The sequence below is a fragment of the Magallana gigas genome, chromosome 10 (assembly GCF_963853765.1).
Source record: "Magallana gigas chromosome 10, xbMagGiga1.1, whole genome shotgun sequence".
In the NCBI taxonomy this organism is placed as follows: Eukaryota; Metazoa; Mollusca; class Bivalvia; order Ostreida; family Ostreidae; genus Magallana; species Magallana gigas.
In genome coordinates this window covers 16516990-16531071 of record NC_088862.1, presented here as the reverse complement: position 1 = coordinate 16531071, position 14082 = coordinate 16516990, and the positions used below count along the sequence as shown (strand labels likewise).

General features: G+C 32.1%; 1 protein-coding gene across 4 annotated transcripts in view; it reads left to right on the top strand.

Annotated features, from left to right (window-relative positions):
- The window catches only part of LOC105317875 (zinc finger CCCH domain-containing protein 10), a 58838-nt gene that overhangs the window by 1508 nt on the left and 43248 nt on the right, over window positions 1-14082 (top strand). For 2 of the 4 annotated variants that reach the window (XM_011414668.4, XM_011414658.4), the window contains exons 2-4: window positions 3602-3667; window positions 4218-4888; window positions 7548-7611. The gene's annotated coding sequence lies outside the window, so the exon portion shown is untranslated. Of the gene's footprint in view, window positions 1-3601; window positions 3668-4217; window positions 4889-7547; window positions 7612-11019; window positions 11167-14082 lie in introns of those variants that run through there. The other 2 variants (XM_020063049.3, XM_011414659.4) reach the window with 1 other exon arrangement.

The following is a 14082-nucleotide window of genomic DNA, read 5'->3' as shown; positions in this document are numbered from 1 at the left end:
GTGTTAAAGCTTTATCGAAAATGAATACCGGTAAATCATTAAAATACTTTCATCATGTTCTTTAAATTTCATTTTTTTTGTCTGCAGTTTAGTTCTTTCTGACCACTTCTTCATCATTATCTATGTGAAATATAATAAATGAAACAAAAAATTCTGTAATAAAACACTGAAGGGACAGTTATTTTCATCAGTAATGACAAGAGCCTTCATTTATCAAATTCTCTATCATAAATACCACAGAGAAGTCGGAAAGCAGAAAATGAAGTGGAAGTTTAATTCAATTTCAGCAATGATTTTTTGCTAACAATCCAGAGGCAGAGTCTGTTTTAGCGTTGGGATCAGCTGTTCCAAACGCTCCATTCTCTTGATTATTCATGGAAGTCTTTTTTTGAGTCCCTGGCAATCAACATTAGCCTTTTATGTCTAGAAGTGCACTCTGGGAAAAGTTATGCTCGCATGGCTTCTCTTCCTTCTCCTGTCTCTCCAGAGAACAGGAAGAAATTGGAAGGTTTCTAGAAAATTTGTCACATTGCTGATGGTGACTGATTGGTTAACTCACTGGTAACGGGTGAAATGAAGCGAAACGATTGGTCCGAATTAAAAATAAATGCAATTTGTAAAGTGGTCCATGTTATATACATATGACTAAAGATGTGTTAGAGTCTACACTTAATTTAACAGATTAACTGAATGAGTAAATCTGATACTCTGTATTTTTTTTCGTTTGTCACAAAATTTGCGGAATGGGGAAAATGTGTGTCTACTGAATTTTTTATTTGCGATAGTTTTTTTCCCCGACTTTTTAAAGTTTCTTATAGCAAACAACATACCAGATATAATTTCTATATAATGTTAAATGTAATCAGGGGAAAAGTGAAAATTAGAGAAAAGCAAAAAATACTGGATATGGGATATATTCCTATTATTAATGGGAATGGGACACTTTTATGTATCAATTTGGATAAAAAAGCATCTCCAAAAATATGATCAAGAGTGACATTTATTAATAAAACATGATTGATATTTTAAAAGTTTATGTTATTTAGCTATAAAGTTAGAAACATTTAAATAGTAAGGTAAGAATTTTAAAAAAATCAGATTTATTTCCATAAAATTGTCACTTTAAAATGGTTTTAGAAAATATGCTATTGAAATTACTAATACTAAAGTTTTCCCATTTCATTAATTCTTACTAGAATTCTTACTAGACAGTAACATGTACAGTAAAATACAGTACATAATCATCTAAATCGTATAGATACTCATTTCGTGAAATGCAGGAAATGCATTGTTATTTATCATCAAAGGTTAAACTTTATGGAATTGATTGACTATAAATAAATAAAATATGTGAATCTTATTTTGAAAAATGACATCAAGTGTTGATAATTCAAAGATATTAGAATTGACATGATAGCTAGGGGATATGCAACTGTTAAATTTTTACTTGTTGCAACTAAGGATTTAATTGACAACTCCTGTGTTTGGCTGATATCAAGAGCTTGTTAGCGTGTTTATTAAGGCGATTCTCCGGAATAGTAAGCTCAAATTACAGACGCATCATTTAGCCATTCCAGGTAGATTCTCCGTACCAGACTACAGTTTTATCGCCCGATGATTACTAAGCCTCAAGGACAAGACAACCTTAATTGCCCGTTGTCGGATATCACAATCGTTAGAGAGAGACGTCGGATATCACAGTCATTAGTGGAATATTCGAAAGGAATCGCATGTCTACTAATCTGAGAGCCATAAAGATTTGTACGAGGATCGAGACAGAATGTGGACATTGCTATCACTTAAATTTATCTAATTTGGCATTTGTTATGATGCCTTAGTTTTTGATGATGGGCTTTCAGAAAAAAATGTGTAGGATTGATCATTTTTTCTTTAGGTTTTGGATGGATTATTTTCATGATATTTTCTGTTTGCTTTGTTTTTCTTTGAATGTTGTTTGAATTTATCTAATGATATAACTGTTGATCCTCAGTGTGCGATAGTATGACGTTTGATATCAAATATGGACATGCAAAAAAACTCGAGAATTTTGCAGTACTGTAGTGTTAAAATTGCTTCGTCATTCTATCTAAGTTTTATTTTAAAATATGGTTTGTAAATTTTGGGAGAATTCAAAAGCATATAGGAATTAATAAAAAAAAGATTTAAATCTGAAAGTATTATATTTTGCTTCAAACTTTTATTGATCGTACCAGCTTTTTTATTTATAAAATTGATATACCAGTACCATGATAATGATGAAAATAGTATGAAGTTTCAGGTCTATACTACTTAGAGTTTTCTCTTTTTCCAAAAAAAATTGAAATTTGTCATTATTCCCATTAAATCATATTTTTAACAAAATGTATTTAGAAAATCAATCGAGACTTGCTGAATCCATGCAATAAAGAAATCTAATTGTTATCAATATATTGAGACAGCTTAGTAACGAAAAATCATTAAATGCTTTTAATAAAAGACTTTATAATGGAGGTTGTAAAAGCATTGATTTTTGAAACGCTGAAAAAAATCAAAACTTTGTGGTCTACTTCAAGATGGTAATCGTTACTTTAAGGAGAGGAAAATAGGAAAAGTTCGAACATTTCTGCGGAAACTTTCCAGGAAATTGTAAAGCCATAACTTCGCCTAATGAAACAGCAGATGATTTGAGAAAACTTAAATCAATAGAAATCTTATGGCAAAAATCTGTAATAAAACCGCTGTAATCACCAATTTATCGCATCTTTATTTTAGTTGTTGTCGCTGTTCTGATTGGGTTTCAGGAATTATGAAACTCCCTAATGAGTCCGAATCATACTTTTCTTTAGGCTTTGTGGAAATGGATGAGATTTTTTTTAACTCGAAAAACGTATCATCTGTAAAGTTTACATATAGCTTTGTAATGGAAAGAGCTACAGAGAAAAGATTAGGGTTAATAATGCATCAGATTTTACCTGAAGTGTAGCTCTCACTCACGAACTGAAAGAGAATTAGCGAACATGCACAGGAATACTTTGAGACATTAATGTGTCAGTCGCTGGCGTAAATCCAGATTTAGTTCGCTACAACACGTAGCCTTTCTCAGGACTTTACTTTTGTCTCAGAAGCCTCAGTATGGTATTAGCTGCTGTCACGCAAATAGATCAAATTTCGTACAAAGCTTTGAGCATCATATCCAAGTTATTTTGGTTTTGAAATGCTTCAAACTAGAAGTGAAACTTTTGAGTCCTTTGGATAAGCTCTGAGCTTAAAGACCAAGGTCTGGTTTTATTGCAGATGCAGGATATTTTATCATTATCTCTCATTATACAATTTTGCCCAAATTGCCTTGCATATAGTATTAAATATGGAAATCCTAAACGTCTACATTTGGTGAATAATAAAATTTGAATAAAATTATTTCTTTGGGACCTAAAGTGGCAATTTTGAGCATTTCATTCAATCATTTTACATGCAGCCATTTTACTTTGTTTTCATTGATATACCTAACGGTACATACATATTTTCAACTTACTTTTAATTCAGTATATGAACTGTTAAATCTAAGTAATATGCCTTCTAATGTTTTGTATCTGTGTCTTTAATATAATATATTCTTTTCCAGGTGACTATTCATTGATATTCCGACATTGTGGTTTTAGGGGATGTCCAAATAAGCAGAATTTAAACTGTAAGTATTAAGCCTTGCTAAAGCTATAAATATCATTTATTAATAAATTGTTTCCAAAATGGTATTTAGTTTACATCTTAATTTTATTATCATGATTATCCCACATATTTTACAATGTGAGTAAATATTTTGTTCTGTAAGATATAATTCAGTGTGTATTAAATGTAATGCGTAAATGTTAAATGAACTAGCTAGTGTACACATGGTTTTTCTTTCCCCTATGTTATTTTCGCCTTTCTACACTTGCAAACGACTTCATCCCGTCTTAAATTCACCCAGATGCAGTTGTGTTAATACGTGTATTATTTGGAACAATGGAATTTGCCCAGTCTGAAATTCGCCCCTTGACAATGAGGGGGAAAGGGACAAAAATAATGTGGGGGCAAATATTTACCTGTATACTGTAACCTATTTCTTCAATGCATCACCATTAAATGATTTTTTGATTTTGAATATTATGGAAGACAGAATTACTTATAGATGTATGTTTTGGGGATTAAAAAAATATAGGTAGATCCTGTGTTTTATTATCTATTCTTTCTTTATATAGGGTGAAATCCATGCAGTGAAGATTGGTGCAATCCATTGTGCTTGTAGAGATCATATAGCAGCTAGTCGAAGAATATCTAAATGACTTGAAGACCTTCAGTTTAAAAAAAAAAATGAATTTTAATTAAAAACCGAGTTTGCATAATAAGACCCAATTAAAAATTCAGTCTAATGCTGGCCGTATTGAAAAATAATGCACTCATCTGTGTGAAGGAAGACAATCTTAAAGGACACACACACATAAGTGACAGATTGTCAAGTTATTAATAACTCGCTGTATACATAACGGACACAAAAAAATCTCAGCAGCTAGCTCAAGTGCGCTGATCTATCGAAGTCTACCAGCAATCAAAGGAGTTATATTTCGTCAAATCGGGAGAGATGGGATGTCCTTTGCAGCGCCGTTTGATATTTATTTCAGTGTAGATAGCTGGTGGCGTATTGATTTTTTTCCCTCTCTCTCTCTCTCTCCCCCTCACATTAGCTATTAGTCAGATTCTTCTTAAACGGTGACAGCGCAAAGCACTAATAAGGCAGACTCCAGGGAAAACAATCGAGGCCACTGGATTCTCACCGTGGGACTGTGTCACTGTCCCCAGAGGGATAGCTTACCTTGCAGACATATTTATACCTGTGAAAACGGAAGGAGAGCTGTAAAACAAAGTTCTTCAGGTGAGTGATTTTAATGGGAGACGACTCTGATGTTCCTACATGGCAATGTACAAAGTGGAACTTAGCTGTGCGACTTTGTTGTAATTTGTGTTTCTAGGGCGCATAGTTGTAGAGCCAGCTATAGCTAATGTGATGTTTTCATGGAGTAGCATTCCATTCTGATTGGCTTCACTAGTATTTTATATATTTATTTGATGGCACCATCGAGATTCATGTCGCAGCTAGGATCCCAGGAATTTGTCAATGAAATTATTAATTAACTGAAATGGAAGAGCATACCAAAAGATAATTGGTCAATAATGTGTATGAAATTGTGATGTAATTGAACAAGACAATTCCATACTCCGATACTTGAATTGCTGTAATATCATATTGTATTGTATATAAGAGAAAGCCTCCCCATACACAATGGGACTCAGTTGTTGTTTAGACTTCAGCAACAAGCATGATGAAAAATGCATGGACTTTTAATAGGGTTTTTTTTTTCATTCATTGAGTTGTTGCCATATTTTTTTTTTTGCGTTAGTTACTAAAAATAAGCAGAGTGTTTCCATATTGGTGTTCTTGATTTTGTCACGCACTGCTTGTCAAAAAACTGGAGCATTAATGGGTGCACTTCTTCAAACCACTGATGGTGGATATATTTTTGGTTAATTCAAGATATATTACTCAACTCGAGAATGAAGAATCTAAAATTAGATAATTGGCTAATTAAAATCTGGATCCCATTTAATCAAAGGTAATGCATTTTGTTTTAAGCTCAGCAAAGATCTGCTGATCAAGTATTTAAACGACTATGATGAAGTTAGATCATGTTTGATGCACTTTTTATTTTGCCATTAAGGATTATATAAAACCTTTATAGTCTATTAAATTGATAATAAAATAATTTTTACTGCTCGGATATACTGAAACCATTTTAAACCCATGCAATACAAATCTGTCTGATAGAGTCCATTGTCTTTTAAATTAACATGACAATATAATGAAACAAACAATCAAAATTTCACTTTGTTGGTGGACAAAATAGTCGAATATTTAACATATATGACATCTTGTATAAATCAACATACTAATGATATTCAATCTAAACAATTCAAATACCACTTCAATAAACAAACCCATCTTTAAAATTCTGGACTTTAATGAAGAGTCCTATATGTTGAGTGAATTAGTGATTATGCTATAATGTTAATTGTTTAAACAAAGTTGTACATCTTTTTTTTTCCCTGCAATTTATATAAGTTTTATTTATAATATTAATGTCATATATTATAATGTCAACATCAGACTTCAGACTTATCATTTCATAAACTTTTTTGGGGGTTTTTTTTTTGGGGGGGGGGGGGGGGGGGGGAGGGGGTAATAATTATTTAAAAATTGATGTTATAAGAAATTTTGATACTCTCATTAAAATCAGAATTTTGAAATTAAATGATGTCGGTGATGATTATTTCTAAAATTAAAGGTTTTATTATTTAGAGAATAGTGATAAAATGTAATAAAACAAAGTAATATAAAATTAAGTCAATTAAGTAATGGTAATGAAAAAGGATACTTGTAATTAATTCTATTTATATCAGTACAGAGATTAAAATCCTGTATAAACTTATTATATGTCTTCAAAATAGCTTTATGATCATGCATGTACCGGTACATCATATTTTTGGGGAAAGTTTTAAGGCAGGAGATCAATTTTTGAGCATTACTTATAGTTGATATATATGAAAAGAATCCAACATTATTTAGATATTTGTGATTATAAATATCCTTATATGTAAGGAATAATTGAGGGAGGTTACTCTCATTAGGGAATATGAGATCCAACTGCTGCGTGTATCCTAAACCTTGTAGGGAATGGATAGGATGTAATCCTAACCATTATCCTTATAATGATATAGGATGTCCGATGATACAAATTTACTGATATCCTTACCTACCGTAAGTATCATCTAGTTTATTTACAGAGAAACAATAGAGAATTATGAATTTCATTCCATAACATTCTACAGATCTGCAGCCAAAAAATATATGAATTCAAATAGCTGCTTATAAGTTAATTTGAAGCACATGTACCAATATCAATGATAGAGAATTAGCATGTAGTGTTGCTTTGCAATTTTACTTTGTAGTTTGATGAAATCTTAGAAGTTTGCTTAATGAATTTAACCATTAAAAGATTAATGAACGATTTGAAACATTTTGATAAGAGTATGTAGTGAAATTCCTTCAAATACACTGTATTATGGCCATATTTACAGTAGTTAAAAGTAATTGGTATGCTAAATGCTTTTAAATGGGTCCCAAGGGTTTAACTGATTAATCCCATAATAAAGTGAGAAACAAATGGTGATTTTTTAAAGTAAAGAGATTATAGAACAACAAACAGAGGTTAAAAGATTTATTTCATTTTTCACTTGAGGGTTTAATTACTGTGTGACTGTTAAGGCTCTGGAAATTAATGAAGAAGTAAGTCACTGTGTGAAAATGGGTGTTTAACGAGATTGAAAAAGATTTTGAATTCCAAGCCAGCTGGGAAAACGGCCAATCGAAGGAAACTTTCTCATGACCTATCTGAAAATGCACCGATTGGGAATTCTCACTTAATAAGGTCAATAAAAGCTTAATCATATAATATAGTTTTACTTTTGTCTTTCAGGAAATTTTACTGCAAACGGCAATTAACATTACTGAACCGTATGCTGCAGAGAAAAAGATCCAAGGTTTGTGTAGTCATGTACATTTAATTATTAATTAATTTTTTCTGCATGATCATTATTCGATAGTGTTCATTTGTGTGTAATAGGCTGTGCGTCCTCTTTTACAGTTACAGCTCAATACAGCTGTGGCAACCCTGAGAATATCGTATTTTCTGAGTGATATTGTCAAATCTTTTATCCCCGGGGACGGTATGCACCATAATACTGTGCACGAAGACATTATTTCAAGACTGCCTTCCACACTACATTATTTTTGAATGCATATTGCATTTGTACAAGCGACGATATCCATGATCCCCAAAGTCTTTTTCTATCAATTTTTAATCGAAGAATAATGAAACTTGGCATTAATGCTTCGTAAAAAAGGCATTATTCTGTAGCGACCAGATGTAATAAAGTTGACGTGGTAATGGATTAGATATGAGGCAATATGAGATGAAAATTAAACATTCGAAGTCATGTCCCCCCCCCCCCCCCCCCCCCCACACTCCCAAACAATAATGGGTTATTCAAATCATTTCAAAAAACCCAGAAATTTACATGAGAAGAGTTTATTTAAACATTTTAAGAAATCCCTGTTGATTGGCATTGTTATAAAGGTTGCTGACATTGCAGAAAAATTTTCTTTGCAATTGCATTTGAAAATTAATTTAGAGTTGTTTTTATCAGAGGTTGTTTATCAATCTTTATTATCCATAAGCTTTTTTTTATGAAGAAATAAAGGAATACTTGATTCTTGGGACCAATAAGTATAATGAAAGGAATTCTTATCATGTTCCTGTACCTATGCTGCAATTCAGGACTTTGATTTTGAAGATCTCACCAAAGTGGCTATTGAGACTTTGATGTCTACTGCAGGAGTGCTTAGTAAGAGCTTGTATTTCTAATTTTAAGTTGACCAGGTATGTTACTGACCTGAGCTTACGGATGGAAATATAAGTCAACAAATTCACCATCAGATTTGTCAGAAACTTTTAAATATTGATATTCTAAGCTATACTCTATTATGTGAAAAAAAAATTCAGCTTTAAATTTTGAGCATTTTCAAATGTGTTAATACAGAGCTCTTCATATATAGAAGATCAGTTTGGTCTAAAATTGGCCACAACTATTCAGCCCTCTTAATGCAAAACATCCTTATGTCACATTTCTATTGAATGTCCCCAGTTTAAGTTACTTGATGGGAGATTGACATGCAAGAAAAGGCCTGGCCATGAAGGGGTCTCACTATTGATATAAAAAAAAAATGAAAGAAAATACTGCAATATGTCATAGTAGTGTTATGTCATAATAATGGACTTCAGCCAGCATAAGTTTAAAAAAGAAAATCCACATAGATCCTCACAGATGTTCTATCAGGTTATTTATACTTCACGATTTTTGCTATCACTTACCTAATTATTAATATAAGCAATGATAGAACAGATTCAATATGAAGAAAAGTTACGAGTCTTCTGGATAAATGTATTTTTGGATTATGAGTGAAAAATAAAAACTAGAATAGGGCATAAAACAAGAAGAGAAAAAGTTTTGACAAAGGATTTCTAGTGGTGACTGCTGTAGTTCCATGTTGAGGGTCGTTTTGTGTATTGTTGTTTTTGTGCGGAATTCTTATGACATGCATTTTATGGATTCTTCTTTTCTATGAATACCAGGTCCTCTCGTATTAATATGCGTCATCTGGTTAGCTGCAGAATTTATTGTGCGGAACAGAGAGGGATTTATATTTCTCCCCTTGTACAGCTACCACATGTTGTGTGGAATCTAGCGATTCAGTTGAAGTCAGTGTTAAGCTTATGATGAATGTATCACTGTAATGATAATTCATGTCTTTTGTTCGACAGGAAGGTAGAAATGATGTTATATATCTATTGCCTGTTCAAAGGTGTACAATGGGTGGTACATTGGGGGTCTATGTAATCAATGTTAGGGATAAAGCGGAGCACATGCTACCAAGGCGACAGATGATGTGAGAGAGAGAGAGAGAGAGAGAGAGAGAGAGAGAGAGAGAGAGAGAGAGTCTAAAGAATGATGTCAAGTAAGGATTTATTTAAAGACATATAGAAAGAAGAAAGAATGAAGAAAGATGGAATAATAGAGGTGGAGCTGGAAAATCAGAGAGAGAGAGAGAGAGAGAGAGAGAGAGAGAGAGAGAGAGAGAGATAGAGAGGAGAGAGACTTTGTTCTCTGCCATTATAGCTGTCAGTATGAAAGATTATATGCTCGCCAGTCTCCTTAATGTACATGTACAGAAGTATCTTTCTGGAGCAGTTAAATAACATACAGATTGGAGGATTTCTTTCTTTCTTTTTAGATTTAATTTTATATTCTGTGAACAAAAGTTTGCCTTAAAGTATTTGAAATATTCTTTCTTCATTAAAATATTCTTGTTATGGTTATATTGTACAATTTTCATTGAGAGAAATGTTCTAATTAATTCTATGAAGAGAGTAAATAAAAATGGTAATGAGATAACATTAATTGTGTTCAATATTATCATAATTGTTTCAATAGATTTGACAGCTATGCTGGATGGTTATAAGCAAATTAGAGGTTCTTTTGTTTTTCAATTGCACACTCTGATGCAGCTTTGATATAATATTCGACCCTCTTAAGAGTTTGGTGTTATGTACTGAAGAATGAATACTGTATAAGTCTTCTGTCTGGGCTGAAGTTGTTGCTCGTATAATGTTTTAAGAATTACTTGTAACATATCGCTCAGATAATACAACTAACCACCTTTATTGCATATACAGATCTTTGAAAAAAGATTTCGATCAGTTTAACCCAGACTAACATTATCTTAACAATATTGGAGTTAATGATAAATGTTAACTGAAAGTCCTTTTAATTGATACTTAGTTAATGCTAGTACATTTAGAAATTGCATAATATATATTACTGGAAACGTTGATATATTGATTTTTTAAAATTAAATATTATTTCATTTCAAAGAATGTTTCACAACTCCTCCCAAATTTGTTGATATAAGTAAACTTCCAGCTCATGCAGTTATACAATTTGGTAAAATTATTGTGATTAAATTGAAAGCTTTATTACATTGTATTAATAGAAATGAGAGAGAGAGAGAGAGAGAGAGAGAGTTATAATATCAGTTAAGAATTGAGAACATGTGATGACTCAGAGAGTCAAAGAGAGAGAGTCGGAAACAGAGAAAGAGAGACAGACAGACAGACAGAAGGAGAGAGAGATAACAACAGGAAGAGAACGTGTGATGAACATGAAACTCCCACTTAATCAAAGTGATGTCTCTTTCTCTCTTCCCAGAAAATTGGTCATAATAAGATGAAAACCGTGTAAGAAGCAGCCATTAGGTAATGGCTGAATGGAGAGTTAAGTTTAATAATTACAGTTGTCATTGCATTACTCCGTCACAATTTCCCTGACTGTTAGCTGGCTTCCTGCTACTTTCTAAATAGGATTTCACTCGGCTTTGTATACAGTGTCGACAGCCTCTTCTTCAGTCAAATGGTCCTCTGCGGTGAAAATTATTCACTTGCGACAATTTGAAGGCGGAAGATTTTTGTTGTCGTGACGGTAGGTATTTATATACCTGTCCAGTAGAGATAAGTTTCTGCTACATACATGTACTGCAACAGCGGCTTTTTGCGATATTTTTTTCTAAATTTTGAAAACAATTTAATTTGCTAGTCACTTCGAATTCTTTTGTCCTTGAAAGGTACACTGTATGTAAACAATTAGTTGCTGGTGTAATAGCTTTTGCAAGACATTTATTTTTTTTAAAATGGGAATTGGAAAACATTTGTTGCCATTACGATACAAAAAAAGGGTTTGTTAAATAAATGATGTCGTGTAAATTATTGATCTGTAATTATCATGTTAGAACAACCTTTTTAGGTAAATATTAGAGGATTCCTTCTTGCTTATATAAACTCAATTTTCAGCTGTTTCTGAGCATCAAAAATGTTCAATAGCTATAAAAAAAACGTTTTTTTATAAACACTGTAATCATTTTGAAGCTTTTATTTTTAAATCTCATTAGGTATAGATATGGCATTACTGCAAATAGGTATTTCCAGTGTTACTGACTATGAAGAAAATTATTTAACTTGATGTCATCTGCAAGCATTTTCTTGGCACATGAAGGCAATAGTTTCCTTTGCATAGAGTTTGTCCTGTGCAGTTTTTAATTGCAACCGTGCATCGAGATTATGCATAACTGTGATGAAACTATTTTAACTACCGTATTAAAGTAGTGTCATCTGCAAGCATTTTCTTCACACATGAAGGCAATAGTTTCCTTTGCATAGAGTTTGTCCCATGCAGCTTTTAATTACAACCATGCATCCAGATTATGCATAAATGTGGGGAACATGCCGGCATTGTGTCAGATAAGTGTCTTAACGTACAGTCAACCCTTTGAGATGCAGGAAGTTTCCGTAAGCTTAGCTAAGTACATTATACTTAAAGTGCAGTGCGACTTATTAAACTTTCAAGGCTCTTGACATATTTATAGTGTCAATTTCATTGGGATGTTTCTGATTTCATAACATTGATTAAGTTATAATTAATATCTTATGTCTTAATTTTAAGGTGGACAGTATAGAACACCTCCATATTGTAACATGTTTCCGATCGAAATAAACAAAAAAGTCAAGTATAATTTTGAAAATCTTTTCTTTCACGAAATTGTTACCTAACAGTGTAGCACAGTTGTTTCGAGCGTTAACTATGAATCTGTTAGTGATGAGTTCGAATCCAGCTGCAGGGTTTTTTATTATTTTTACCTTTCCAAAATTTTTAAAAAAAAATTTTGGGGTCAAATATTGTGAAATTTGAAATTCTAAAACTGTGAAAGTATTTTGATCATTGTGTTCTTTTATACACATGCATTGATATTAACAGGTGTCCCATACTTTAAGTAACCTTAATTGCATACCCGGCACATGGATTTTATGTCTGACAATTTTTTATCATACATTTTATGTCTGACGAATTCATAAAACTTGGAATTCAGTTTTTGATATTAGTGAAACTAATAATGAAACCTTCCGAAGCACTACTCTATTTCAAAAGAGTTGTCTAGACAAATTTTCCTTTGCTGTTTTATACAAAATATGATAGTTTTGACATAGATATTTTCCTTGCTGTTTTATACAGAATTATAATGAAGGTTGTTGACATAGATATACTGGTAGCAGAAAATTATGAAGGTTATATAATATGAAAGGAAACAAGTATGAAAGTGGACATGAGTAGTACTCAGATAAGATAATTTAAGCTATACTGATGTCCATGATGTCAGATCTCACGAAAAAATTAAACTTAGCGGTCTTATGAAGTTATCGTTTTCTGTAGTAGCTAAGATGAACAATGGTTAGCTTTTTTGAATCAGTAGTCTGTATTATACATGCACTTAACTTTCTTATAAATTACATAAAAGTTTATGATTTCATACAAAAATTGTGATTTTTTTTCTTCTAATCCAACATAGTAGTCACTAAATTATAAAAATAAGGAAATAGGTTTATATATATAGAAATGAACATTCACAGATGAAAAAATAAATGTAAGAACTGCGTGAACTTTCAAAGACAAGGAAAACAGATGAGCAATTTTTTGTCAAAATTTGCAACAGAATTTCATCTGCTGAGAGTATAATATGATCTGCTATTCTGAAAGTTTAGATTCAGTATCATATTTGTACAAGATCTGATATTCCTTAATGCTGAAATTCTCTTAGTTTATGTTTGTACAAGACTTTGTATCAATACGGCAACATATTTCGTCTCCGCTGGACAAATCCAGATTGTGATGTTAATATCACACTGTGGTCATCAGGCAACAAGAGAATTTCCCTAAATTCTCGCCTGGTAATCGTATTACAATGACGTCCTAATGCGATTGGTCGTCACAGATGTGGTCCTGTTTCAATGGCATCCTTTGTTCAAACACGGGAGTTTCCAGTTGGTAATATCTTCCAGCTCTAGGAAATCTGCTGTCCAGTTCAAGCTTTGTTCCGAGCTGTTGAACTATTTCCTGTCCCGTAAGGCTTTGTCAAAGAAAATGTCAATGTTCTTGGTCAATTTTTGTTCAACTCTTACAGTCTTGGTAAGTTATTACTGCAAGGCTTTAAGTCAAGTTTCTCTTTCATTGTATAATTTGCTTTTGGGTTATTGTAAGGTTTTGAGATATTTTCATGATTTGCAATATATCGAGTCTGAGACACAGAAAAATTATTAGCAGAATTGCAGCATTTCTTAAGATCTTTATGGATTTATAAGTTTTATAAATTAGGTTAAAATTAGTTCTGATGCACTTATATATAAAGATGTATTAATGTGTTCTACCTAGCTATTGATAATAGTACATTATTGTTATACGATCAGCTGGAAGAAAATGAAATTAGAAATATGATATTATTGATACAAACAATCGAAACAACTGAAAAAGAGATAATGTTATAATGGTGTTTGACATTCAATTCATATT